The sequence below is a fragment of the Schistocerca cancellata genome, chromosome 7 (genome assembly GCF_023864275.1).
Source record: "Schistocerca cancellata isolate TAMUIC-IGC-003103 chromosome 7, iqSchCanc2.1, whole genome shotgun sequence".
Classification (NCBI taxonomy): domain Eukaryota; kingdom Metazoa; phylum Arthropoda; class Insecta; order Orthoptera; family Acrididae; genus Schistocerca; species Schistocerca cancellata.
In genome coordinates this window covers 365,846,658-365,872,791 of record NC_064632.1, presented here as the reverse complement: position 1 = coordinate 365,872,791, position 26,134 = coordinate 365,846,658, and the positions used below count along the sequence as shown (strand labels likewise).

The window sequence follows — 26,134 nt, the reverse complement described above, 5'->3', positions numbered from 1 at the left end:
ATTTACAATTTGCGTCATTATTTCGATAATTTGCGCATGAATTGAAAGGCACTAAAAATACGTTTTCGGGCAGTACTCGTCTTCGCGCTACGTGTTGGCAGCATTTATGTGCGTGAAGTACTGCGAGTAACTTTCGAAATATGTTTACGATATTTGATTAAAAAAAAAAAAAACGGGAATGATACAGTCGAAATGGCTGCATGTAAAAACTCACGTTTAACCTTTAAAATATTTTCTCATGATAGGATGTTTTTCTTGTACCGGTGATTAATGTCATTCGTTGATGCTATTGCGCAACAACAGATAACGCAGGATGCGACTCGCTGTTGAGTTGCGGCGTGGGTTGGAGGTCTGGGCAGTGTTTAAAACTTCGTTGTTAGTGCAGTTGTGGAGTAGTGTTGTTTGGATCTCAGCGAGATACAAGAATTTACGCAGCTTCAGACGTCCTTTCGAATTCCGTAGGTAAGGTCACTATTTTGAGAAATTTGAGGGTTACTTGTTTGTAGGCTAAGGACATAGTACTCATATTATATAAGAAAAAGTTTATGCATTTTACACGCAAAAAGACTTCTTTTATTTTTCTCGCCCAAAATTATGATAACAGTACCCATGAATTCTCATTGCGGATAAAGGTATTTGTTACGAAAATTCATTGGGACTGAGTTAAGGAAAGTGGTCTTCGAATAGCACTCCGTATCATAATCATTACATATGAAGAACTTGAATGGTCCGTAATTGGTTTTCATTCTGGCTCACCTTCTGTTTGCCTACCGAACCAGTTACCACGTTTGTAAACAACATGATTTATACGTAATTTTACGGATGTTTTCAAGACAAAGTTGCTCTGTAGAAAAATGTTAATTGTCTAGCGGAATGAACCATGTTAACAAAAAATTATTATATTATTTTGATGATTGCCGTATTAATTAATCCATAGTTGACATATAAATATCAATCTCCTGCAGGTGATGCTGTTTTTTCTGTTATTCTTTCACAGTTGACAGTGAAGAATTAAAAAAAAAACTAATTGTACCATGATTTGCACTCTAGATTGTACTAGAGGATCCTGAATACCAGTCTGGGTAAGTCAGGTGAAAGGTCAGAGGCAGTCAGGAAATGAACCATGCTTAATGAAGCACCTTGATGTAAACCAACCTTCAGGTTGAGGACAGCTTCACTTATGAATAGCCACTGTTAATTCAATCCCTCATTGTTATGAAGTTTAAGAATATTTTTAATTAAGTTTCTTCAGTGTGTTGCTAATAGGACAAAGCCCTCTCTTTGGTTCATACCTTCTCCCAAGAATTAACAAATGCTTTGTATTTCAGGGATTGTCAAAAGTACAATACTCCATAATTTTCTGTTTATAATTGTTGCTGGCAATTGCACTCTTGATTCCAATTTCAATGGGCTTCCAGGATACTTAAAAAACTGAAGTGCCAAATCCCAGATTGTCACCTTTTGTTGTATACTGGGGCTTCTCAGAGAAATTTATACACTTTCGGTGTATCCTGCTAGTTAGGGTACGTAGAAAATTGCAAATGGTTATCATTAATTTCTAATTGATATCCTTATGTAAAAGTCTCAAATGTTCAATAATATTTGAGAAAATAAGTAAATAAAATAAAGGAATCAAATTAGGCATTGAAATTCCTGTGGGTTGCCCTTCTTTTTTTTACAAGTCTAATTCAGAAAAGTTCATTTTATTCTTGCTTTGAATCTTAACTGACCACAAGGTAACACAGCTGATTTCTACTTGAGTCTCTACCTGTTGTAACATCCTTGGGTCTTCTGAAAAACAATATATCAAGTGCATTTGATTTTTGAAGTGATGCAGTTGTGATTGGAAGAATGTCATAATTTGTGATCATCATGGAGTGAGTTAACAGCAACAACACTCATCTTGTTTCAGATGAAAGAAGTGATTAGTGACTGAAGAAATCCTAGGACTGACTGGGGATCAGAAACCAGTTCTATGGATTTTTGGTTTAGCACTTACCCAACGAGCCGCCAATCCAAACACAGGTAGGAACACAAGAAATTTTACTAGCATTCATGCACTTCTCAAGGTGATCAAGATTTTGGTGCTTAAACCTGTCTTAGTCCTTGACAGCAGTCATCCTGAGGTCACCAAGTATTTTTAATAAAATTTATGTCAGGAGATGAAAATCCATTCCATATGGCTCCTCCTGAAAGGAAGTGTTCACCGCATGGATGTCATTGCCTTGAAAGACCAACCCATTACCAAAATGTTGACTTTAGGGTCGGACGCCGGCCGCCGTGGCCGAGCGGTTCTAGGCACTACAGTCTGGAACCGCGCGACCACTACAGTCGCAGGTTCGAATCCTGCCTCAGGCATGGATATGTGTGATGTCCTTAGGTTAGTTAGGTTTAAGTAGTTCTAAGTTCTAGGGGACTGATGACCTCAGATGTTAAGTCCCATAGTGCTCAGAGCCATTTGAAACATTTAGGGTCGGACAGTAAGTTGGAGGATTGTGTCACAATACTGCATATCCCTCAAATTACCTCTGATAGTGAAAGAGGCATCCTACAAACACACATGAAACTAGCCTTAGCATTCACAGGCCCTGTAGACCATGCGCTGCATCAACAATCTGCTTCCACCGCATTCTATCTCTCGCAGCCTCTATTCCTAATGATGCGATTCCCTTCGCTATGTCATTTTTCCACCTTGTATGGGTTCGCCCCAATGGTCTTGTTGCCTGGAGAATTCCTTCAAATGTTTTGTGGTGATTCTGTTGTTTTTCAAATCTTGCCACATGTCCAGCCCAATGCAGTCTCCTACTTTTTAATTTCTGGATGATAGTGGGTTGCTTCATTAACTGATAAAATTTCATTGTTCTCTCGAATTCTCCATACACCATTCTCAAACACAGGTCGCCAGATCTTTCTCATTACTTTTCTTTCAGAGACATCAGTTTTTCTCTTTCATTCTTTGTAAGAGTACAGTTTTCTGAGCCGTACAGTACTATGGGGTAGATGATAGTGTTGCATATCTTCATCTTTGTGGTGATTGACAAAGCTTTACTTTTGATTGGGTTGCTTAGTGAGTACAGATATCTTGAGCGTGAGGTTATTCGGGTCGACAGAAGCGTCCGATCCCACGCATCGGCTTTGACCCGTGACGTAAGGGTGTTGTCGTGTGTGACATCATGACGGCGCGGAGTTTGGTTTGAGTGTGGCTGTCTCCAGTTCTGTTTTCTTATTTTGTTTACTTTTCTGATCTGTTCGTTCTATCTCGTGAGATTTTTTTTTGTTTTTGTTTTTTTTTTTTTTTTTTTTAATTTAAAAACGCTTATTACTTATTTCAATTATCTGTTTCCTCCAATTTCTGTTTTAGTTTACTACATTTATCTTTCTGATCTGTTCGTTCTATCCCGTGAGATTTTTTTTTTTTTTTTTTTTTTTTTTTTTTAAGACAAAAAACACTAATCAGCTACTGAAGCATCTTTATCTTCTATGGGTTGCAGGGGTTACGACCCCTCACATTGTAGCTACGCAAGGCGTCTAAATTTGTTTATATTTAGTTTGCCCCCCCCCCCCCCCACCCAAAACACCCCATTTCCCGCACTTGTCCCGTTAGTGTCATTAGGCTTCTTGTGGAAAGTGTGTGTGTTCGTTTTTGTTTCCGCCATATTTGTGACATCATGGGTCAAAGCAGACGGGCGGGATCGGACGCTTCTGTATTTCCGGCTATTCTTTCATATATATCCATTGTTATGATATTTTTAATGTTGAAACATGATCCAAGGTATTTAAACTGGAAAAAATTTCTGAATTTAGAATGCCGGTGAATTTCAAAGTAAGGATTTGGGTTTATGACTCAACCTATTTCCACATATTCTGTTTTCTCTTGGTTAATCAAAAGCCCATTTTGCTGGCACTGTGCCTGAAAGATCTGTACATGTCTTTCAGTTTCACTCAGCAACACTACATCATCTGCATTAGTCAGGAGTTTTACTTCACTGTGTTCGAATTGGAGACCATTGTATAGGTGTAAATTACTCTCCCAAACCACTTTCTCTAATGCAAGGTTGGAGAGGACACATGAAAGAGCATCTCCCTGTTGTAAGCCTGTTTTAATTGGAAAGGTGGGGCGTATGGATCCTCTGAACTTCACTGCTGCCTGGGAGCCATCCATGCACAGTTGTATCATCCTAATGATTTTACTGGGTATACTAAATTCTCGTAATGTGTTGTAGAGGCTACTTCTGTGGATGCTTTTGTAGGCTCGCTGGAAGTCAGTGAAGAGACAGTGGATGTTTTCGTTAAATTCCCAGTATTTCTCAAAGATCTGTCATATAGTAAACAAATTATCAGTTGTGGAATGGTTTGTTTGAAATCCAGCCTGGTAATCTGAATAATGCTTTCTGCGTAAGGTTTAAGTTTTGCCAGAAGATCATTGACAGGATTTTGTACGTTATGTTCAGTAAACTAATTCCTCTGTAATTTCCACATTCCATTCTATTTCCTTTCTTGTGTATTGGACAAATTATTGGTGTTTTCCAACCTTCCGGCAGTGTTTCAGTTTTCCAGATCCTTGTGATAAGGTTATAAATGTCTTTGTGTAGTTTGCTTCCGCCCTATTTTAACATCCCTGCTGATATCTGGTCCTCATCTGCTGTCTTGTTGTTTTTAAACTTTTGAATGGTGTGGCTCACTTCCTGTTCTGTGATTCTAAATTCGTCATTATTAATGCTGTCACTCTGAGACACTGCCTAATTGAAGGTTATGTGCGGATCAGTGTAATTTAACATTTCTGATAAATACTCTTTCCATCTTTCTTGGATATCTTCCAGCTGTGTTAGCATATTTTGTGTTTCCATTCCTGCTTTTCAGTTCTATAGATTCTAGTACTCCAGTTAGATATTTCCTTTTCTCTGTTTGTAGAACTCTTGCTGTTTCTCTTCTAACCGCCTTGGAGATCTTTCTCCTGTCCTCACTCTCCTTATTATGCAGCCACAGCAGCCTGGCTTGTTTCCTCCTTTCTACTGCTCTCTGGCACTTTTTGTTGAACCATTTCTGTTCCTTCGTTTTCTTTTTCTTGCCCAATGTTTTTTCCGCTGCATCTGTTGCTACAGTCTTTATTCTTTCCTAAGCCTTCTCGACACTATTTTCCTCATCAGCTTCTTGCAATGCTGTAAATCGGTTATTTATTTCAGTCGCATAGGCTTCTTTAACAGACAGTTCCTTCAGTCATTCGATGTCTAAATTAGTTTTTGGTGTGGCTTTTGGTTGTTGATTCCCAATCATCTTGATTTTCATCTTTCGTACCACTAGGAAATGATCTGAGCCAATTTCAGCTCCTCTGTATGTTCTGACATCTCTTTTAAATGAAGTGAAATGTTGATCTGTCATAACATGGTCAATCTGATTTACTGTTTTGCCATCTGGAGAACACCATGTACCTTTGTGCATATCTTTGTGAAAGAACATCATCGAGCAAATTCTCATGTTCTTTGACAGTGCAAAGTTGATCATTTTTAATCCATTTTCGTTTGTGGTCGAGTGCTTGCTATGTTTTCCTATTGTGGGGATGCACATATCCTCTTTACCCATTTTGCCATTAAAGTCACCTAGACTATACTGTGTACAAAAGCTGCATTATCCTGTTCAGAGCTGGAGACACGGAGGACCATATAGAACTACACTGAGATTACAGGTTTGTTTTTACTTCCATTGCACAGGTGACTAGATTGTGATTTACTGTGGTCAGTAGAGTATTGAAAAAGAAGTTTCTGATTTTGAAACAAAAAAAAAAAAGTTCAAATTATGCTACGCACTTGAATGGCGCAAAATATTTCATTGGGCAGTTTATGCTGATCATATTTTTCTTGGCCTGGCTCCAGATCACACTGTGCAAGCATCACAACTGTTTATCAGCAAATGCTATTAAAGATTTAAAGGAGACACGTAAATGAAGTAGTGTGGTATTCACACAGTGGGATATGGATGAAAACTGTGGAACAACATATTCAGTATTTACTCCAGTTACTTTTGTATGGAAGTCTGTAACACATGTAGTAGGTCCTACGGCAGATAAGGTATGCAGGTTCATGCATTTTTCCATGTGAGTCTGAACTGTGTGCAGACAACCCATATTGTTTGCTGTAAGCAGGTTAGCAGTCTTCTACCAGGGTGCCTGTCTGTGTGTGGATATGTATACGGCACAATAGACAGAAACTGTATCTGGTCTATAGTAGAGTGTATTCCGTGCACAAGTGTACATTCCAGTGTCTTGTCATACGGAGTCAGAAGTTCTAGGAGTAATTTGTTGTGAAGATATTACACTGCCAAGGATAGTGTTGAATCTTATTTTCAGACATTGATTGCTGTATGCTATAATCCAAAAATCCATTTTTTATGTAAATGCCTTTAATATGCATATACAGTTTGTAACAATTGAGGTCACATCACCTCAATTGAAGGAACAGGAACATCTCTGTCAGATGGCAGTTTGTTCACACTAAATGGAACATCAACATAATTTTTGCTTTGCTCAGTATTAAAAGCAAAAGTTAGGTTAAGAGTATTAAAAGCAAAAGTTAGGTTAAGAGATATCTTCCATCTTATTAAAAATCGGAGTGTACAGAACAACTGAGAGGACAAGAGGGAATGAATCAACACTGACTACTACAAGGGGTGTGCAGTAAGTTCTTCTTCTTCTTCTTCTTCTTCTTCTTCTTCTTCTTCTTCTTCTTCTGAAGGCATGTTGGTTTAATTCAGGACTCCACTACACCATTATTATTCCTTGTCCTTTTGGCTACAAAACTCAATTTTTCAACATAACCCCATTCTGTGTGGTGGTCTTACACTACCTTACTGGGAGGGCCTGTATGCCTGCATGGTACCACTCTATTGATCGACATCGGAACCAACATTTGCTGCATCAATAACCTCATCATCATACACATACTACTCCCTTCAGAGTTTATCCTTCATTGGGCCAAACAGGTGGAAGATGGAAGGTGCGAGATCGGAGCTGTGAGGTGGATGAGGAAGAACAGTCCTAATAAGTGTTGTGAGCCCCTCTTGAGTTTTCAGACTCGTGAGCCTTGCATTGTCATGGAGAAGTATAATTTCATTTACCTTTTTTTGGCAACAAACATCCTAAAGCTGTTTATTCAGTTTCCTGAGGCTATCACAACGTACTTCAAAGTTTTGCATATATTGGTGTCTGTTCTTTCACACAAACACCGTTTTTGATCCAGCAGCCATTACAAATTAAGAGACAAAGGAATTACGGACACTGGCTGCAAGCAGGCATTGATTGAAATCAACAGGGAAAGTCGAAAATTTGTGCCCGACTGGGATTCTAATACATGTCTCCTGCTTACTACCTAGATACGCTGACCATTAAGCCATCTGGATGCAATGTCATTGTAACTGCAGGGACTACCCTAGCACAACTCCCATCAGATCCAAATTCTCAACTTATCCACACACTTAACGTAATGCCCCTTGCCCATTATCCTCATTACTCACAGCATTTCGCCGATTCCCGTAAGTGTTTGAGCATGGATGCATCTGCACTGAAAGAAATAATTGGCCATATCATCGTGTGGCGTCATGTCCAAAAGTAGACTCCATTTTTGATCCAGCAGGTACTATGAATCAAGACACAAAGGAATCTGTGCTGTTTTCTATTGACTTTGTATGTAAATTAATGTATTAACTATTCCCTGGAAGTGCAGGTACCAGATTAAGTCATCTAGCAGCTGTTGTGGCCTCAAATGTGGTTGTTACCCATGGCAAAATGAATAGTCATGAATTTCAATTGCACACATAAATGTCAGTTTTAAATTCAAACACTTTGGGTTGATCTGCCAGAACGTGTGCTCTAAGGTACAGTGGAAATAACAGTTTGTTTTCAAAAAGAAATAACAATAGACTAAACCTAGCACTACACGGATTTTTGTGTATGGTCAGTAAAGAAAAAATAAAATAAATAATTTAAGAACATGGTTATGCAGCTCTTAATGAAAACAATGCTTTTTTCCTGTATTGAAGCTGTAAAGTTCTCAGTTAACCCTTATTCTGTTAACTTAACAACATGCACATGTAGTGCGTGTTTGAGGGTGTAAAATGCACTGGACTGGAATTCACTAGCAGAATGATGGGTGATACAACTTATTGTTAACTTATACTGAAGGTGTACACACGTGAGTGCTGAAAACTAAATTTGGGTTGGGGAACAGTTATACATGAAGTATTCCCTGCCTCAGACCATTTGGTGCATTGCCACTATGTAATATGTCGATGAAAACAACAGGATAGCAGTACTAAGAATGCTGCCACAAATACCAAAATGTGGTTCTTTAGCGGTACTCTTAAGACAACTGAAGACACACCAGTATCCTGCTATACATATGTTCAAAATGTGTATGACTGCTTAGAATCGTGCACCAGAAATAATCATATTGTAAATAAAATATGCCGAAGCCACTTAACAGAAGCCTAGGGCAAAATATCAGCAATGGATATGCCAAAACTGGTGTAATCAATTATTCTTCCAAAGAGTACTTATGCAGAAGAAGCAACACATCTATTTATGATGATGTTCAATATGAGACAGTGTACCTTGTATTATTGACACAGTGTTATTGACGTATTTTTTTTTTTTCTCCTGTGCCTGTGTCACAATGTCTAATTTTCAGCTTTCTCTGTATGGTCGTACTGTCGCAAAACCAATTATCATGCAATCTTCAGTGTCGAATTGCTTTTGTGACCGTACACTATTTTTTCCTAAGTTTACACATGAGGTTATTAGACTATCAACGTCCCCATATGCTTCACCTACAGTTCTCATTCCTAAGGGGCAAGGTGAGGATTATAGGCTGTTAGTCGATTACCAAGCCCTTAATGAGAAGGTTATTTGGGAGTAGTTTCCCTTCCTGACCTCCATAATTGTTTCACATGGTTTGCTGGTGGGTGCTATTTTACTGTACTCAATTTAAATTAAGCTCACTATCAGAACCCACTAAGCAAGGAGTCTAAGAACATTACTGCCTTTTTTACAGATTGGAATCTGTATGAATTTAATTGGGTACCATTTGGCTTGGCTACTGGGGCTGTCGTTCTTCCACAACTTCTAGATCATGAGTCATGTGTATAATTATCTTGATGCCTTGGTGGTCTATAGGCATTCTTTTCATGAATATCTCTCACACCTGGAGCAGGTATTGTTAAAGGTTCAGTCTGCTGGATAAACTGTCAAACCACTGAAATTTACTCTTGCTAGGCAGCAAATCTCTTTCTTGGGGGGCCATTCCACGTGAAGTGTCCTAGGTCTCCCAGCTCGACCATCTTCAATTTTGATGAAATTTGTACAGGATGTACCTGAGGGCCGTACATGAACTTATGCAAAGTTTCAGGCTCACCTGTAACTTGGTTGAAGTGCTAGAACCATTTTCATGAAGACCACTTTTACAGAGACCGAAAAGTCGTGAAGAAATCGTCAAGTTTGGCATTCCACTGTTCCTAATGTAAAAGAGCTAGACTCTTGCTTATGGGTATAGTGGTACAACTTTATGTGCTCCACACACAAATGTTGCAAGTAGAGCTCAGAAAGCAATGCATTTGGCATTATCTCATTTTAAAGTCGGCAACAAATCATGTCACGAGAAATTTCCCCCATAGTTTAACGAGGCATAAGTAGTGGAGAAAGTGCGCTATGGACCTGGGCTTTTGCCAAACTACTGTCTGTCTGAGTGTTTAGTATATCACAAATTTTGGTCTGGCTAGTGTGTTTAATTACTGTGATACCATCCTGTAAATTTGCTAAAAAACATAAATTTATCAAAATATACCAGTGTTCAAAGTCGTGTATCTCAAAATGGGCACCTACCACATTACATTCATTAACACCATTCAACAGATCACATTTCATTCTATTAGAAAACTTGGAATTTTGCTGATTATGTCTTCATTGTTTAAATATTCATTTTGCTGTTTATTCTGTGATTTTAAACCTGTTTGTGACAGGTTCATTGCTAAATTTAACCATTTAACTGTACTGGAGACTGCTAAATAATTTTTGGGAAGCTGAATGCTTATTAATTTTATTTCTTTTCTTTATTTAGGACTCGGCAATTTGATTTTAGTGTCTGAAGCTAATCAGGTTGTTGCTAAAATGGAAGAACAAGATCAAGTTAATGTATGCAGTTTTGGAAGTACTGATTCCCCACACCATTTAACGACATACAGTGCCTTAAAAGGACTGAAAGCTGTAAAGCAACTTTCCGTAGAAGAACAAGAATTACTTACTGGACGGAGTGGTTTACACTCTACTGAAAATACTCAACTATGCTTCCATCATGAAGCTTTACTCTTAAAAAGATTTGAATTTTTGCAAAAATCGTGCTGCAACCCATTTGGCAAGAAAAACCACACTGCGCAGAAAAGCTTGCGCTCAATCAACCTACTAAAAAGGATTATCATGTCTGATATTAAACAGCCAAAAAATGTGCCCTTCCTGTAGAAAAGAATTTGATACACTGAAATATTCACAAATGGACATTACGTATCAGTCAGATGAAGGTGATGAGACTAATGTTGGTCACAATTTGAATACAAGCTTAACATCTGTTGGAATATCACCACTAAAATTTCAACGAATTGGTGCAAGGGATACAAAAAGATATGCAGAGCACAAAATCCATCAAGTTGAAGGTGGAATTACAAGAAAATTGCAGAAGTGGGAGGATTTGATCCCAGTGAATTGGAGCAACCATCCACAAGCAAGCAGTGCTTGATTTGCTCAGATTACATTGAGCTGATCCAAGAATTGCAAGAAAAATTACATATATCAAATAATAACGAGAAAATTCAAATTTTGACCTTAGTTCCTCAAAGCTGGTCTATCAAAAAGACTATGTAAGAATTTTGTGTTTCAGAAAGAATGGTAAGGAAGGCTAGAAAGTTAAAAGCTGAACAGGGAATATTGGCACAGCCTGAAGGTAAATGTGGGAAGCAGCTTTCTGAGGGTGTGAAGGCAAGAGTCATAAAACATTTTTATGATGAAGAGTTTAGTCGGATTTGTCCAGGAAAAAAGGACTGTATTACTGTTCGGATAGATGGAGAAATGGTTAAAAAACAGAAATACATATTACTGAGCAACTTAAAAGAAATGTTTGTTGTGTACCACAATAAAAATTGATCGGAAGTTGGATTTTCCAAATTTTGTGAATTAAGGCCAAAGTGGTGTGTGACTGTAGGCACAGCTGGTTCACATTCAGTTTGTGTTTGCACAATACATCAAAATGTGAAACTAATGGTGGCACATAGCCCAATAAAAGAAGATTACAAAATTTTACTGAGCAAAATTGCCTATAATTTGGAAACAAAGGATTGCATGCTTCATCGCTGTGAAGTATGTCAAGGAACAGAAGCTCTAAATGAATATTTGGAAAGCGCTTTTGCAGATATTGATCCTGAGGATACAGTTCAGTTCAAACAATGGACCCACACTGATAGAGATACACTTGAAGCCACAGAAATGACAGTTGAAGTATTCATTGAACAATTAGTTACAAAACTGTTGGCCCTTTCTACTCACCACTGCATTGCAAAGCATCAGAGCAAGCATTTGGCAGTTCACTGAAGAAGGTCTCAAACTAGGAGATTTGATTATGTTAATGGATTTTGCAGAAAATTACTCCTTTATTGTCCATACACAGTGCAGGGATTCCATTGGGAAAATAGTCAAGCTAAAATACATCAATTTGTAATGAAGACCTAAAGAGTGTCAGCTACTGCACAATCAGTGATTGCATCCGACATGACACAGTTGCAGTGCATGTGTTTTTTAATGTACTTGACCAAATCCCATAAGTGCATTTTTAAAGAAATTAAGCATATTCATTATTTTAGCAACAGTTCTGCAGCGCAGTACAAAAATTTTAAGAGCTTTCTAAATCTTTGCCATCATCAAAAAGATTTTGGCTTTACTGCAGAATGGAATTTTTTCTGAACAAGACATGGGAAATCACCATGTGACAGAATTGGGGGCACAGTTAAGTGTTCAACGGCAAGAGCGGGTCTTAAACACCCAATTGACAACCAAATCTTAACACCAACTGATCTGTTGGAACATTGCAAAAAATGTTCATGGCATTGAATTTATTTATATTAAAAACGAAATTATTGAAGATGCAACAACTGATCAAGAGAACGTTTTTGAGGGCGGATGTACAGTGTCTGGTACAAGAGACCATCACCATTTTGTGCCAATTGATGAAAAGTTACTTATGATTCACAGAGTATCAAATGATACATTGTCCTTTACAGCAAATGTTAACCGACATGCTAAAGTTGCTACTAAACATGTTGCCATTAATGAACTACAGCCTGGCCAGTATGTTGCTTGCGTTTATGATGGAAAATGGCGGATACGAAATACCTGTGAAGTTTCATGTGAAGAAAAAGATGCCTTGATTAATTTCATGCATCCTTGTGGAGCCGCTCAATCATTTCATTGGCCTACTAGAAGAGACATATGCTGAATCCCAGAACAACAGATAATTGCAGTCACACCAGTCCCAGCTGCTTCAATGATGGGGCATCAATACAGCTTGCCGGAAGCAATAGTTTTGGAAGGCTTGGGAACCTGCTAGATACCCATGTTCAGACTTGGGAACCTGCTAGACACCCACTTTCAGGCTTGAGAACCTGCAGTAAAGAAACCCACCCTTGGCTGATTTTGCATGGCTATCTGGCGTGGCCCCTTGGTAATGAGGTTGCCAGTCTTGAGATAGGTAGTGGCATAGCCACCATGAACCAATGATTTTAGGAATTACCAAAAAAGTCAATAGTTTAGGCAAATTTTTTGCACCTTACCCAAAGAGACACCAAAATGAAAATAAGTTTTTCTAATAAAATGAAATATGCTCTGTTGAATGGTGTTAATGAATGTAATGTGGTAGGTGTCCATTTTGAGATACATGACTTTGAACTTGGGTATATTTTGATACATTTATGTTTTTTAGCAAATTTACAGGATGGTAGCACAGTAATTAAGCACACACGCCAGGCCAAATTTTGTGATATACTAAAAACCCAGACAGACAGTAGTTTGGCAAAAGACCAGGTCCATAGCACACTTCTCCACTACTTATGCCTTGTTAAAACTATGGGGCAAATTTCTCGTGACATGATATGTTGCCCACTTTGAACTGAGATTATGCCAAATGCATCGCTTTCTGAACTCTACTTGCAACATTTGTATGTAGAGCACACAAAGTGGTACCACTATACCCAGAAACAGTGGAATGTCAAATTTGACGATTTCTTCACCACTTTTCGGTCTCTGTAAAAGTGGTCTTCACGAAAATGGCTCTAGCACATCAACCATGTTACAGGTGAGCCTGAAACTTCGCATAAGTTCGTGTAGGGCCCTCAAGTACGTCGTGTACAATTTCATCAAAATTGAAGATGGTCGAGCTGGGATCATCTTCTAAACTGGGACACTTGACATGGAATGACCCTGGGGTCGCCTGGATTCGAAGAATGGTATTAGGGTTGATCAAGAATAGACGTCCGATTTGAGAAAATTTCCTCCCCCAAAGAAGAAAAAAGGGGTGGGCAGATCCATTGGTATGGCCAATTATTTTCGAGACTTTTTCACCAATTTCACCTAACTTGTTGCTCCCCTTAATGATCTGCATAAGAAGGGAGGAAACTTTGTTTGGGGAGAGAGCCAGCAATCTGTCTTTGGAGCTCTTAGGACTGCCATGGGCAACCCAACTGTATTGGCTATTCTGGACTTTGGAAAGAGATTTATAGTGCAGACTGATGCTTCCAATGCCGGAGTTGCTGCTGTACTTTTAGAGGAAGATTTAGGTGAAAGGTGCCCTTTAGATTTTGCCTCGAGGAGATTAGCAGGTCATGAACTTAAGTGCTCAGTTTATGAGCGTGAGGCACTGGCTGTCTTATTTAGTCTTGAGAAATATAAATTCGCCGGCCAGGGTGCCGAGCGGTTGTAGGCGCTACAATCTGGAACAGCGCGACCGCTACGGTTGCAGGTTCGAATCCTGTCTCGGGCATGGATGATTGTGGTGTCCTTAGGTTAGTTAGGTTTAAGTAGTTCTAAGTTCTAGGGGACTGATGACCTAAGATGTTAAGTCCCATAGCACTCAGAGCCATTTGAACCAAATACAAATTCTATCTCAAGCATAGAGAATTTGACTTGGAGACCAACAACCAAGCATTGAGTTGGGTCTGGGCATGCCATAGGAAGGCTGGCAGGATTGCAATGTGGGCCGTTCGTATATTTGCCTTCTGTTTCAGAGTGCATAATATTAGAGGCTCCGATAATCAGGTTGCTGATGTTTGATTATGACACTCAGGAACCAAAGGCTGTTCATTGTTGGTCAGTTCACCACTGGGGATCTCGAGGTTAAACAGGATCAGGATCCTATTTTGGACATATTAGGAAGTGTGTGTTGGCTGTGAAGGTTGTGTTGTGGGGTTGGTAAATTAGCTGAGGCTAACATTTGTTTACCTATCAAATTGGTGTTTTCCAGCTTTCATTATTTTCATGCCACATTGCTGGGTGGTCATTTGGACCTTCATGAGACCCTTGCTAAGATGCACTGTCATCTTACCTGGCCTTCCTTATATCAGGACATTTGTTGTTTTTTAGGACATTTGTGGTCAAGCCGATGACTGTGAACTGTGTAAAATGTGTAAACCCAACGCCACTTCACACAAGGGGGTATCGCTATCTTAACAGGAACAGTGCTCAGTGGTTAAATTATTGATTGATTATGGGGGTCCCCTTCCCCGGACTAGGGGAGGGAATCGTTATATTCTGGTAGCAGTGGATGGTTTTTCTAGTTTGTCTGCTTACTTCTGAGCAGAGGAGTCACTGCTTCATTCACTACTCATCATCTTACTAATATGTTTTCTTGGCTTGGACCACCTGAGGCTCTTTGAGCGATAATGCTCCTGCCATTGTTTCTAGTGAGTTCAAGCGTTTTTGTTGTAGTAATGCCATTAAGCATATTACTGCCACTCCCTATTATCCTCAGCCCACCTTCTGAAAGGGTTAACAGGGATCTTAATGCCTTAAGCTTTAATCATTTATCAAGTGAAGGCTCAGATCGAGTGGGATATTTCTCTCCCTTAGATCAATTTTGCCTTTAATTCAGCATAGCATGAGGCCTGTAAGCTGGTTCCAGGGGCTCTTATGTTTACCTACCTCCTTAATTCTCCCCTTGCCAACCTGTGAAATATAAAGACCTTTTGCCTGAATGTATCACCCCTGACGTGGTTAAACAGAACTGGGATAGGGCTAGAAGGAATACTGACTTAGTCCATCGCCATTGGGGGAGACATTATAATCGAGGCAGACAACTGTTTCGAGGGAATGTGTGGGATTAGGTTTTCGATCAGAACTATAATGTGGTCAGAGGACAGCATCGTGGAATTACTGGGAAAGTAGCTCCTCATTTTGTGGATCCTTGCTCCATTGATAAGATCGTTAGTCCTGTCAACTCCCTTTTCCCTCCAAACCTGGAAGAGGGTGGGGGGCTTTTGGTTTGAGTGGGCGAGGTTGTCTTTCAGTTTGAGTGGACGAGATTGAGCTGTGGGGCCTTGCAGACTATTTTGCATGGCTTGATTATGGGCATTATTCACTGGCACTTCTATTGGCAGTGCAAATCTATTGTTGCTGATTATCTCCTGCAAAGCGGATCCTAAGGTAGTCCTTGAGCAGTGTTGGCGGGGCAGTAAGAGCCAGGCAGTGAGTGACAGCAGACTAGAGGGCATCACAGGCCGAGTTCCAGGCATAGTGGGTCAATTGGCCATTAGCTCTGTTTATGTCAAGACTTGGTGTAATTGGTGAAGTTGGAGTTACGACATTTAATTGAGTACAGCATCCTGTCCGCACCCGCTGATTTGTCCCACCTTGATACTCCATACCATGCAGTACTGGGTGCTGGGAGACACACTGGATATTTTCAAGATTATCAAATATCTGCCGTAGCATGCATTAATGGTCAGTATTTTTCACACTACGCTACTCCCACCTCTATTGCCTGTGCTTTGTGGCTTACTGAAATATTTGTTTGAGCATAATTATCTGAACTAAGCCTCTGTTATTTCTTATTATTTACATTTTTGATAAGTCAAATATTTGTCTGTTTATGTAATTGTGCATTTATTGGGGATTTCTGTGTACCACAGAGAGCTTCATTGTAGTGTGTTTGTGTTGGCTATATGCAGTGTGAAAGACTAAATTCAGTGGTTAACCTTAATCTTAGATTTTTCGATTGATACAGCTGTCAGCTTTTTTGTGCCTTAGTATACTAGGAAAGCGTTTTGGCGATAAGCCGTGAAAAAATTTTACAGGTTAAATTGTGATCTTAAGCATTTTTAAGGATTTTGCATTTAATATTTTGTTTGCTTTAACAAATTCCCTGTATTTAACATGTGTGTTCAATTCGTGTCTGCATATCATGGAAGGAAGCATTGCTTGTAAGACCTAATTATTAAGTACTGCCTCATAGAGATACTCTTGTCATATCATTTTCCTTTGGCTTATACAAGGTTCCTTGCCATGTGGTTTGGCTTATTCAGATATTATTCTCTGGCATTTATTAAGTTTTCGTGTGTCAAATTTTATTCAGCTATATGGTTTAAGAGACATTACTTTCACCACTACTATGCATTCTTGATATTTTGTAAATTTAGTTAAGGATAAATTTTTGAAATTTGGTGGCATATTAAGAGGCCTTATATTGACAATTTCTTGCAAAGGTGGCCATTATTCTTTGCTTAATTTGTATGTTTGGCTTTTGTTTCACGTAAGTGGTGTTTGTTAACAGCCTTACATAATCTTCTGAGCTTCAAGGCTGGTTTTCCAGTGGTTGGTGGCTGGAGGAGCTTGTAGCTGTTATGCACAGTCTTGTTGTTTACTGGTTGCCTTTGAGGTATGTCCATGATTGCCTTAGTGTGCTGGTTTGAGCAGCCTGCCAATAAATTTGAAGATAGTAGCAGCTGTATTAATGTTCTGATCTATGGGGTTATTTAAACATACTCACAAATGCCACTCTCTCACAGCAGTCTCTGGTGGGGAACAGTGATATGCGACTGATAAGCATGCAGGGGTGAGGTGGAGAAAGGTTAGAGCAGCTATGTACAGTCGAGAGGTTAGGTGGAGGGCAGATGAGAGGTGGGGGGGGGGGGGGGGGAGCGGAAGAAGAGGGAAGTAAAAAGACTGCGTGTGATGGTGGAATGAGGGCTGTGTAGTAGGATATATTGTAGGGAAAGTTCCCACCTGCAGCAATTCAGAAAAGCTGGTGTTGGTGGGAAGGATACATATGGCACAGGCTGTGAAGCAGAAGGATGTCATTTCGGGCAGCGTGCTCAGCAGTAGGGTGGTCCACTTGTTTCTTGGCCATAGTTTGTTTGTGGCCATTCAAGTGGACAGACTGCTTGTTGGTTGTCATGCCCACATAGAATGCCGCACAGTGGTTGCAGCTGAGGTTGTAGATCACATGACTGGTTTCATGGGTAGCCTGCTTTTGATGGGGTAGGTGATGTTTGTGACCGGACTGGAGTAGGTGGTGGTGGGAGCTTGTGTGGTACAGGTCTTGCATCCAGGTCTATTACAGGGATATGAGCCATGCGGTAAGGGGTTGGGAGCAGGGGTTATGTAGGGATGGTCTAGTATATTTTGTAGGTTCAATGGACGGTGGAATACTGCTGTGGGAGGGATGGGAATGATAATGGGCAGGACATTTCTCATTTCAGTGTACGACAAGAGGTTGCTGAAACCTTGGCAGAGAATGTAATTCAGTTGCTCCAGTACTGAGTTATGAAGGGAACACTCCTCCGTGGCCAGACGGTGAGACTTTGGTAGCTTGTGGGTGTCTGGAAGTACAATGCATGGGATATTTGTTTTTGTAAAAGGGTGGGAGGATAATGAGGTCTGTGAAGGCTTCAGTGAGAGCCTCAATATATTTTGAGAGAGACCGCTCGTCACTGCAGATGCAATGACCATGGGTTGCTAGGCTCTGTGGAAGGGTATTTTTGGTATGGAACAGGTGGCAGCTGTCGCAGTGGAGGTATTGCTGGTGGTTAGTGGGTTTGATATGGACAGATGTAGTGATGTAGCCATCTTCGAGGTGGAGGCTTGTAGGATTGAGTAGGACGGGGCGAAGTGAATGGGGGAGAAGGTGTTGAGATTCTGGAGGAATGTGGATAGGGTGTCCTCACACTCAATCCAGATCGCCACAATGTCATCAATGAATCTGAACCAGTGAGGGGTTTATGATTCTGGGCATTTAGGAAGGATTCCTCTAGATGGCCCATGAAAAGGTTGGCATAGGATGGTGCCATGTGGGTGCCCATAGCTGTACCTCGGATTTTTTTGTAGGTAATGCCTCAGGGTTCAACATTGGTCTTTGGTTAACGGTCGGTGGCAAAAAAGTGTTTCCACTGTAGGGACCAGGAGAAGCAGAGAAGGTGTTTAACAAATCCTGCATGATTGAATTTGGGAGTGGGACAAAAGGTGAGCCCATATCTCCATAGGGCTAAGGCTTCTGGAGGAAAAGTTCATGACTGTGTTTCAGGTCTGGATTCTGTGTGGTGGTGGAAGGGGGTTTTGGAGGGTGGGGTAAATGTAGTAGGTCTGCAAGACGGCGTTTGTTAGCTATGAGGGGACATGGAGGAGGTTTGTTGTGGAGGTGACGGACAGTGGTACTCCAAGGTGGGAGTAGCAGGGTGGATAGCTTTTTGAGGTGGTGTTGTGCATATTGCTCTAGTTCCTGGAAGGCAAGAGTTTGAATCTTCATTATGGGTTCCAGGAATTTGGGATTGCATAGCGGGAGAATGTTGCAGACAGGGAGTACGTACTGCAAGGAGTTTTGGGCTTGGTTGATGTGGTTTTGCAGGACCATGTTGGTGAGGGCTTGGGATCGACAGAATGTAAACAGATGGAGGTCATTGTGGAAGGAGGGGCGGCAGCCAGAGATGAGTAATTTGATGGTAAGCTCATTCGGGGAGATTCCACGAGCCAAGCAACAACACAGGAACAGTATATGGGACTGGGTTCTGGCTAGGGATAAGGAAACTTCTATGTGTTAATACTGATGGTGGCAGCAAAGGTCCATGGTGGTGGAAACAATGCGAAAAATTGCGTAAATAATTTTGAATTACGTCTGAAAAAATTAGCAAAAATATAGCCAAATACGTACAAAACATCACAAGAAGGATGAAACGGATGCAGAATGGGAAAACAAGATGAAATCTGAGTGAGTCGACAATAGCGAAAGGTGAAAACACACTAAAATTGGTGTGAAGTCACAAGCAAATCAAAGGTAGCAGGTCTGAGGGTGGATAAGTGTGAAGAAGGGGGCAGCAGATTGTGACTGGATGAGCTGAAATGAGTGGGTGTGAGCTGGGATAGAATGGAGGGTGGGGAGCGGTTCGTAGGATGAGATACAAGATCGTGTGGCACTGGAAATGTGCAGGAAATAACACGCGAAAATATGAGAGAGTGACACAGGAAGAGTGATAAATTTGGTGATTTAAGGATTAATGACATTGTCGAGAGTAATGTGGGATGTAAGACGTTGGACCAACAATCAGCATGGTATTGTAGCCATCTATCACGTGCCAAACGATACAATGGCTGGTAAGAAGAGCATGCAGTAAGGCGACAAGAGAAACACAGGTAAGAAGAGAAAGAAGGATGGACATTGAGTACAGTGACACATTAGAAAATAGTAAAAAAGGAAAACAGCACTGGCTTAGGATCAAAGAAAAACAGTCAGGTAAAAATCAAACAATGGAAAATCCAGGATGGAATGTAACAGTGTTATGAAAAGGAAAGTTGCTACTCACCATACAGCGGAGGTGCTGAGTCACAGGTAGGCACAACAAAAAGTCTTACAAATAAGCTTTCGGCTAGTATGGCCTTCGTCAAAAATAGATGAGACACACACACACACACACACACACACACACACACACGCGACTGCAGTCTGGTAACTGAAGCCACACTGCGGGCATCAGCACGCACAAGTACGTGGGGTAACAAGGAGTCGGAGAAGGATAGGAGAGTGGGAATGTGGATCAGTAAAGTGCTGCTGGCATGCGCAGGGACAAGGTGGAGAGAGGGTAAGGCAGCTGTGGGAGACTGGAAAGATAAGACAGAGGAGATTTGTTTTTGTGCATGTTGGGGAGGATAATTACAGTCTGTGAAGGCTTCAGTGAGACCTTCGGTATACCGTATTTACTCGAATCTAAGCCGCACTTTTTTACTGGTTTTTGTAATCCAAAAAACCGCCTGCGGCTTAGAATCGAGTGCAAAGCAAGCGGAAGTTCTGAAAAATGTTGGTAGGTGCCGCCACAACTAAGTTCTGCCGTCAAATGTATGTAGCGCTACACAGGCATGCTTTGTAGGCACAAAGATAAATACTGGCGCCAAAACCTCTGCGTTAGTAAATAAATTTAAAATAAAAAAAAAAAAGAAAGAAAGAAAGAAAGGTGGAAGACGAGCTTCTTTTTCTCCGCCTCGAGTTTCGGCCACTGCATTTTCATACATTATCCAACGAAGTAAATACAAATTCCGTATTATTCATCTTCGAATGTAGCAGAATTTCAGTGTACTACGAAAATCCGACTGGCAAGACTGTTTGGGATGTTTGTCAATATGGCCAACTCTACGTTCTGAATTTTTTCCTACCTGTGAGAAGAGATGTTTGCTAATAGGAACCTGATGAAATGTGATTCACTTGCAGTATTGTCTTCACTATAAGAATAATATGAATATAAACATTTTGCCATGTATTCTTTCGTGTTTGCTGCTATCTCGTTTAAATCCTGTCTGCCTAATAAACTAGGAAACTAGAGTGAGACAACAGCAAACACGGAAGAATATACATATCGTGTCATGTTTATATTCATATTATTCTTATGCCTAATAGTGATACAGTCAGAAACGAAGCATGGCAACTGACTTGATTTTTAAATCTAAGATGACTCTAATTTCTGTGCAGAATTTGATGTTCTAAAGAAGCGGCCACAAAGATTTTCAAATGGAGAAAAATTTTCGCGTACCTCTCGTTCAGAACATGTTCTATCATACGCAGTCTATTATTTTGTTCTTGTTGATAATTATCAAACAAAGCAGCAGTGTAAGTAACAACAAATAGCAGTCTCTTGCCATTGTTTCGCTAATGAGATGATTCCTCTCTTTTTTTTTTTTTTTTTTTTTAAAAATTGTAAGCGGCGGTAGCGCGCACAAAAGCAAGCCATGCCACAAGCGGCGACAGGCCGTAAACACGCACTACCAGAATGCGACAAACAATGCATGACACAGTACAGCAATGCATTTTCAGCTTAGAGTGACGTAAACACTTATAACAAAGAGAACAGCACTTATCAGATCAAAGCAAAATAAGCAATCGATTCAAACCAGACGAAGCACGTGAAAAAGGAAGGGTACCCATATAAATACGGACGGAGCGCCTGACGCATAGCAATGGCTACCTGGTAAAGCTTAACTGCTAAGCTTACAACTCGAACCAAACTACTGTAGCTGTATCGTCATTCATTCGACCTAAATTGTGTCTCGTATTACAGTGGACCAACTTTGTTTCGATTTGGATGTGCGGCCTAATAGTTTTCTCTCCCCTTGAATTTCGAGTCGCAAATTTCACGTGCGGCTTAGATTTGGGAAATTTTTTTTTTCCCCTTTATTTCGAGTCTCCTTTTTTTAGGTGAGGCTTAGATTCGAGTAAATACGGTATCTTGAGAGGGACCGTCATCACTACAGGCGCAACAATCACGGGTGACTGGGCTGTATGCAAGGTTTGCTCTTGGTATGGAGTGGGTGGCAGCTGTCAAAGTGGAGGTACTGCTGGTGGTCAGGATTCTCTGGGTGTTCGGGAAGGATTCCTCTAGATGGCCCACGAAGAGGTTGGTATAGGAGGGCGCCATGCAGGTGCCCATAGCTGTACCTTGGATTTGTGTGTAGGTAATGTCTTCAAAGGAGAAGTAATTGTAGGTGAAGATGTAAATGGCCATGGCGACTAGGAAAGAGGTTGTTGGTTTGGAATCCATCGGGTGTTGGGATAGGTAGTGTTCAGTAGCGGTAAGACAATGGGCATTAGGGATGTTAGTGTAAAGGGAGGTGGCATCAATAGTGACGAGCAGGGCACCGTGTGGTAAAGAGACAGGAACTGTGGAGAGTTGGTGGAGGAAATGGTTGGTATCTTTTATATAGGAGGGTAGGTTCCTCCAATGCCTTACCTCATAGTTCATATACCTATAATAGACCTGTTCCATACATCCTCCCACCACACCTCCACCAGTACAGTCACAAACATCACCTATCCCATCAAAGGCAGGGCTACCTGTGAAAGCAGTCATCTGATCTAAAAGCTCCGCTGCAACCACTGTGCTGCGTTCTATGTGGGCATGACGACCAACAGGCTGTCTGTCTGCATGAGTGGCCACTGACAAGCTGTGTTCAAGAAACAAGTGGACCACCCTATTGTTGAGCATGCTGCCTAACATGACATCCTTCATTTCGATGACTGCTCCACAGCCTGTGCCATATGTATCCTTCCCACTAACACCAGCTTTTCTGAATTGTGCAGGTTGGAACTTTCCCTGCAATGTATCCTACATTCCCGTAACCATTCTCGCTTCTACCTTCATTAGTCAGTGTCCTCACCCACCCAGCCCCTTCCCTGTTCCCATTCCAGCACTACACAGCCCTCATTCCACCATCACACACAGTCTTTTTACTGCTCTCCTTTTCCACTACCTCCTCCCCCACCCTTCACCTGCCCTCCATCTTACCTCCCGACTGCACATAGCTGATCTACCCTCTCTCTACCTCATCCCTGTATCCTCCCCAGCAGCACTTCACTGCTCCCCACCCGTACCCTACTATCCCTGCCCCTCCCCTCCCCAGCCTCCTCCTTAACCCTACCCTGTCGTCACTCCTATCATGCACTGGGGCTGCTGCTCGTAGTGTAGTGACAGAGACTGCAGTCGCGCGTGTGTGTGTGTGTGTGTGTGTGTATGTGTGTGTGTGTGTGTGTGTGTGTTTTTGAAGAAGCCCATACTGGCCAAAAGCTTATTTGTGATAGTCTTTTTGTTGTGCCTATCTGCAACTCAGCGTCTCCACTATATTGTGAGTAGCAACTTTCCTTTTCATAATATTGTTACATTCCATCTTGGATTTTCCATTGTTTGATTTGAATTTTATTTAAAGTTGTACATCTCCTTTGGAATATGCTTGTATCACCGATGTTTTGAATTTCAGGTAGCCAAGATTTTTCTGGGCTTGCTTAGGCACAAGGTACTGTCTTGATTATTATGTTAATGCAAATTATTCCAAATCATTTAATCATAATTACTGATTTGACCCTAAATTGGGATTGCAGTTGCCTTATGTGTGGACACCCTTAACCTATTTTGCTGGTTGGTACTTGATAAAATTTTCAGTTGATTTTATGCTGATTTTAGCAGAATTTTTGTCCTCTTATGTGTTAAGAGTGTGTTTGATTTAAATAATAATAATAAAAATAATAATAATAAGTTTTCCGAAAGTACTTTGAAGGCCTTAAGTGACGTTTTCTTATATCTTTGCTGTTGCCCTTTGAACAGCTTCTGATTTGTAAGTGAAGAAGCTTTTTTTTATTTTTTACTGTTTTATATTTATTCTGACAGTGTGTTTTGTGGTTTGTTAAGGTAAAACCATTTGTTAAGCCAATTATTGCTGTAAGCAACTAATTAGCCTTAAGCTGTTGCTCATAGTTGTGTGTTACCATTGTATTTATTTATTCATGCTATTATGTGGTGGTGAAATAAATGTAGCCACTCAAATGACAAATGATGCTCTTCTGTTTTTGCCCTTCTATGCTTGCCTTGTCCTACCCCATCCTGTGTTTAGGGATTTCAGCATTGTGCCTCATTTGTAAATATTTTGTGTACTTCATGTGGAAAATATACTATAGAATGTAGTTAGTTACATGTTCCATAGATCACGTGAATGATTCTTTTATTGAAATGAGAACCACTTGCATGAACATCAAGAGCTCAGATGGAAACCCAGTTCTAAGCAAAGAAGGGAAAGCAGAAAGGTGGAAGGAGTATATAGAGGGTTTATACAAGGGCGATGTACTTGAGGACAATATTATGGAAATGGAAGAGGATGTAGATAAAGATGAAATGGGAGATACAATACTGCGTGAAGAGTTTGACAGAGCACTGAAAGATCTGAGTCGAAACAAGGCCCCCGGAGTAGACAACATTCCATTAGAACTACTGACAAAACTCTACCATCTGGTGAGCAATATGTATAAAACTGGCGAAATACCCTCAGACTTCAAGAAGAATATAATAATTCCAATCCCAAAGAAAGCAGGTGTTGACAAATGTGAAAATTACCGAACTATCAGTTTAACAAGTCACAGCTGCAAAATACGAACGCGACTTCTTTACAGACGAATGGAAAAACTAGTAAAAGCCGACCTCGGGGAAGATCAGTTTGGATTCCGTAGAAATGTTGGAACACGTGAGGCAATACTGACCCTACGACTTACCTTAGAAGCTAGATTAAGGAAGGGCAAACCTACGTTTCTAGCATTTGTAGACTTAGAGAAAGCTTTTGACAATGTTGACTGGAATACTCTCTTTCAAATTCTGAAGGTGGCAGGGGTAAAATACAGGGAGTGAAAGCCTATTTACAATTTGTACAGAAACCAGATGGCAGTTATAAGAGTAGAGGGACATGAAAGGGAAGCAGTGGTTGGGAAGGGAGTGAGACAGGGTTGTAGTCTCTCCCTGATGTTATTCAATCTGTATATTGAGCAAGCAGTGAAGGAAACAAAAGACAAATTCGGAGTAGGTATTAAAATCCACGGAGAAGAAATAAAAACTTTGAGGTTCGCCGATGACATTGTAATTCTGTCAGAGACAGCAAAGGACTTGGAACAGCAGTTGAACGGAATGGATAGTGTCTTGAAAGGAGGATATAAGATGAACATCACCAAAAGCAAAACGAGGATAATGGAATGTAGTCGAATTAATTCAGGTGATGCTGAGGGGATTAGATGAGGAAATGAGACACTTAAAGTAGTAAAGAAGTTTAGCTATTTGGGGAGCAAAATAACTGATGACGATCGAAGTAGAGAGGATATAAAATGTAGACTGGCAGTGGCAAGGAAAGCGTTTCTGAAGAAGAGAAATTTGTTAACATTGAGTATAGATTTAAGTGTCAGGAAGTCATTTCTGAAAGTATTTGTATGGAGTGTAGCCATGTATGGAAGTTAAACATGGACGATAAATAGTTTGGAAAAGAAGAGAATAGAAGCTTTTGAAATGGGGTGCTACAGAAGAATGCTGAAGATTAGATGGGTAGATCACATAACTAATGAGGAAGTGTTGAATAGGATTGGGGAGAATAGAAGTTTGTGGCACAACTTGACTAGAAGAAGGGATCGGTTGGTAGGACATGTTCTGAGGCATCAAGGGATCATCAATTTAGTATTAGAGTGCAGCGTGGAGGGTAAAAATCGTAGAGGGAGACCAAGAGATGAATACACTAAGCAGATTCAGAAGGATGTAGGTTGCGGTAGGTACTGGGAGATGAAGAAGCTTACACAGGACAGAGTAGCATGGAGAGCTGCATCAAACCAGTCTCAGGACTGAAGACAACAACAACAATGGAATGAGTAAGTTTACAGGATCTGTGAACATTACTAGTGTTAACAGTAATGAACATATTTTTTTTATTCCTACTACTGCAGCTACACTTAAAAAGTGCAGTTTTTTAAATAAAATGTCATCCATAGAATACAAAGAGTTGTCCTGGGGACATGATTTTAAGTAAGATTCAAAACTTGCTTTTTTATCTGTTAGATGTTTTATGGAATTGGTGTGATAACAAAAAAAATTTTGTGCTTGATGTGAACTTCTTTCTGAGCCACTGACAGTTTTAATAATAGGTAATAAGGGTCGATTTTCCTCTAGGGTTGAGGTACTGAGATCACTATTCTCAAATTGTGATTGATAATTTATGATGAATTTAACTAGGTAATACCTGTATTGTGATGGTGCAGTTAAAATGCCTAAATTGATGAAGAGGTGC

The 26,134-nt window shown here is 40.4% G+C and overlaps 1 protein-coding gene and 1 long non-coding RNA gene across 3 annotated transcripts in view; one reads left to right on the top strand and one right to left on the bottom strand.

Moving 5' to 3' along the window:
- LOC126092305 (ribonuclease Oy) overlaps positions 1-26,134 on the bottom strand; it is a 61,793-nt gene that overhangs the window by 26,178 nt on the left and 9,481 nt on the right. The window lies entirely within an intron of this gene.
- On the top strand, positions 344-25,824 carry LOC126092307 (uncharacterized). The gene is made up of 3 exons (XR_007521321.1): positions 344-462; positions 1,913-2,025; positions 23,306-25,824. It is a non-coding gene; the product is annotated as an uncharacterized LOC126092307 (long non-coding RNA).